The sequence below is a fragment of the Lagopus leucura genome, unplaced genomic scaffold, assembly GCF_019238085.1.
Source record: "Lagopus leucura isolate 7727_CA_CO unplaced genomic scaffold, USGS_WTPT01 39309-0_obj-0_obj, whole genome shotgun sequence".
NCBI classification, from domain to species: Eukaryota; Metazoa; Chordata; class Aves; order Galliformes; family Phasianidae; genus Lagopus; species Lagopus leucura.
The window spans coordinates 1-3,425 of record NW_024963250.1 but is presented as its reverse complement, the minus strand read 5'-3'; the positions used below and the strand labels follow the sequence as shown (position 1 = coordinate 3,425).

At 38.9% G+C, this 3,425-nt stretch overlaps 1 long non-coding RNA gene across 2 annotated transcripts; it reads right to left on the bottom strand.

Annotated features, from left to right (window-relative positions):
* Positions 1-40: 40 nt before the first annotated feature.
* Positions 41-3,408, bottom strand: LOC122191045. Of its 2 annotated transcripts, none has more exons than XR_006182291.1 (3): positions 3,249-3,408; positions 2,599-2,744; positions 41-926 (listed from the first exon to the last, which is right to left on the bottom strand). It is a non-coding gene; the product is annotated as an uncharacterized LOC122191045 (long non-coding RNA). The 2 variants fall into 2 exon arrangements; XR_006182292.1 differs by having other exon boundaries at positions 44-823.
* Positions 3,409-3,425: the final 17 nt, after the last annotated feature.

Here is a 3,425-nt window from a genome sequence, read left to right as displayed (position 1 = left end):
GATTAATGGAGATCTAGAATTAGACTAAGTGAGATCAGTTGGAGAAAATTTTTTACCATTTGGACTACTCCTCCTGTGAAATAAGAGAGAACGCTTGGGATCGTCTTAACAAGCACAGTCAGCAGAGACTGAGCTACTAAATAAATCTTGAGGACACACAACGCTGAAACGAAACTATTTACAAAGGAAAAAAGAGCAAGCATCATTGAAACTTTCACCCTCAAATTAAACTTCCAAATATTTTTTCCTAGAAATGCTGTCTTATTAAGCAAACATCAGCCTTAGAAACAGCATATAAACCTGTAGCAGAAACGTTAAGACACGGCTTGAACCAGTGATTGAGCACCTGGTGGGAAGGCAGGGCCAAACCAGGGCAGCTCGGGTACATGCAAAATACCTGAGTGACTTCCCAGACCTCATTTAAGGGCTGGCAGTGGAGGCAAGGATGTCTTGGTGGATATCCCTGCCCACCTGAGACCTTCCAAGGGAAAGCACATTTTATCTTTTGTTTCTGCATCTATAACTGCTGCATTTGAGCATATCCTCACTTGCTGTAGCCTAGGACTAGTGATAGCTACCCTGCTATCACTACTGTACTTTCCATTGCATTAGAGTGTTGCAAAACCATACCTTTATTTTGGCTTTCTGCTGTGCCTCTGAGGCCGCTTTTTTCAAGCTTTCAATTTCTTTTTGCAGTTGTTCATTCTCTTGCTGAAGCTTTAACCTTTGCTCACCAATGGAGCTGCTCTTTTCTCTTTCTGAATCCAGAATGCTTTGCAAGTTACAGATATTCTTCTGGTAATTAGATTTCTCTTCCTCAAAGCTGAAAGAGACTCTTCTTTAAAGTCACGAATTAAGTCAATTTTACATTTTCCTTCTGTCACTTCACTGAAGCTGTGATGGTTTGGAGACAGGGGAGACTATATCTGTGCACAGCAACAAAATCTTAATAGATCAGTTAGTCTAGTAAGATATTGCCTTGTGATTGCTTCCTTTAGTGGCAATAGAGGCCAACTTAAAACAGAAAAACAAGTTTTTCATATGTATTGTATATATATTGCATATACAGTTATATATATGTATATACATATGAATATGTATATATAATTATTCATATGTATTCATATGTTGTATTTCAGGTATGGAACTCATTGCCACACTATGCTGTAGAGGAGAAGATTTTACTGAGACTCAAGTAATCCATGTAACAGTAAGAGCAATAATTAAAAAAAAAACAAACATCCAGATGTGGCATTGTGTGTTTTTAAGCAGTGCAAACATGCCAATGATGCATCGCTGCCAGCTTGCTCTAGCATTCAGTTTTTCTATAGGTTACTTTTTGGACAGTACTGGAGAAGATATATACGTAGGTTACTCTGAAAGTAATGCCTCCCATTTATTTCCATGGATACTACAACAGATACAAAGACAACAATAATACTGATAGTGTTCTGTAGCTAAGAATATGCTCTATTTTCAGCATAGGCACCACCCTTAGCTGTGCATTCCTGCCAGCTACGAACAAGAGCCTGCATGCCACGCCAACACAAGTCTGTACCTGTGGAGGTGACCCACTGTTGCTAGTGCTGTTGCTGAGATGCACCACCCACTGCCTCACTGTGCTCACACCCGCTGTTTGGGCTCCATAAATGTTCAGCAAGTGTTAATGAATGTCAGTGGGAGCTATTTTTTCCACATGGAGGAATTCGGTGACCCACTTTTGCTTCGTCAGATGCCATGTTGTCAGACCATACTGCCCTTCTGCCACCATCTACAGCACGGCAACAACAGGAATGTTTCCACCAGTATTTTCTTACTATCTCTACTGCCATACCACCACCAGACACCTCTGCCATCCTGGGTCAACATAGTGAAACGTGGCATGACTTTTGGAGCAGCCCTCATATATTTGGGACAGATCTTTGGTGTGACTCAAGACACACACACGTTCCCCTGCTCTTTCTGGAAGTTTGTAGGATTATGCACAAGTCAGTGAAGTATTTTATCAAGTCTAGGGAATTCATGAAAGCAACCCAACACTCTATCCATCTCAGGAAAATAGCACTGTGAAAGAGCAGCTTTTCATTTTAATAACAATTGCAGATTCCTAAATGATTGTTCTGTACAATAGATAGGGTTTACAAACTGAATACATAAATGGCATAAGCGCCTAAAGAAAAAACAAACAAACAAACAAAAACCCTACGCTTTTCATTCTGAGAATAACCTGATCTAAAGATGTGCATCACGTTGCACATTTTACCATTATACTACTGAAACTGCAATAGCATCTGTTACCTCTGAACACAGACCTGAAATACAGTATGCTATGTAACGTGGACTAATATGTGTATACTAGGAGATACCACACTGTAGATGACTTTACAGAGTAATAATTTCTGCATGAGTATTTCAGGCAGAAATAGCCTTTCCTAGAAACAGTATTTAGACATATGTCAAGGTTTCAAACAGTGCAAATTATAAAAACAATGAAAATTTGAGTAACTGCTTGCAGTTCTCATTCTGTAAAGGAAACCTTTCTTTCTGTGGTCTGCTGCCCCCCTTTACTTCTATAGTGAGTTATAGTGCACTACTTACTTCATTTCCAACAGTTTCAGTTTATGTTGTGTTGTCTGCAGACTCAGCTGAAGGTCACATTTGGCAGTCTCTGCAAGTAGGTATTTCTGATGCAGTTGCTCTAGTTTTCTGTTGTCAGATTCATGTCCTCCGTATTCTCTACAAATCTGAAGAATACAATTTCATGCCAGATCATCTTTACCTTTCACTGGTTACTGACACAGTGACACAATAGTAATGATTAAAGAGGCTACTCCTCACTGTGCCCAAGTTCCAGGGATTTAAAACAAAACTGACTATAACTGAATTTGGGTGCTGCTTCTAAACAGGTATTCCAAGATCTTGCATTCATTTAGTTTTCAGCATGCTGTGCTTAACTTTGATTTGGAACATGCACCAGTGTGCTTTTAGGTCGTGTCCAACATCTCCTTTTACTTTTTACGCTTCCTAAAGAATGCTCTTTTTCAGTTTAGTATTAAAACTTAAAGTACTGACATGCACATTAAATGTTCTGAAAATCAACTCAACAAATAAGGAAATTAAAGATCATAGGATAATCCTTCATTCTAGTGTTAGGGAAAAACATGGGAAGTGAGAATAAAATAAGATGAAGACTTTTTCATACTGAGGGTATATCTTAAACACGATGTAAAGAGCACACATTGCCTTACCTTTTCAAGCTCTTCTTCCACTGATCGCTTTTCTCTAATGGCTCGCTCTATTTGACCCTGCTTTTCACCGCATTCCTATTTCAAAAAGTCATTCAAACAAACCTCTCATTCATATTTCATATATATAAACAACTCACGATAAAAGTTCCACACACTGTTACCATCTACTTTCAATGC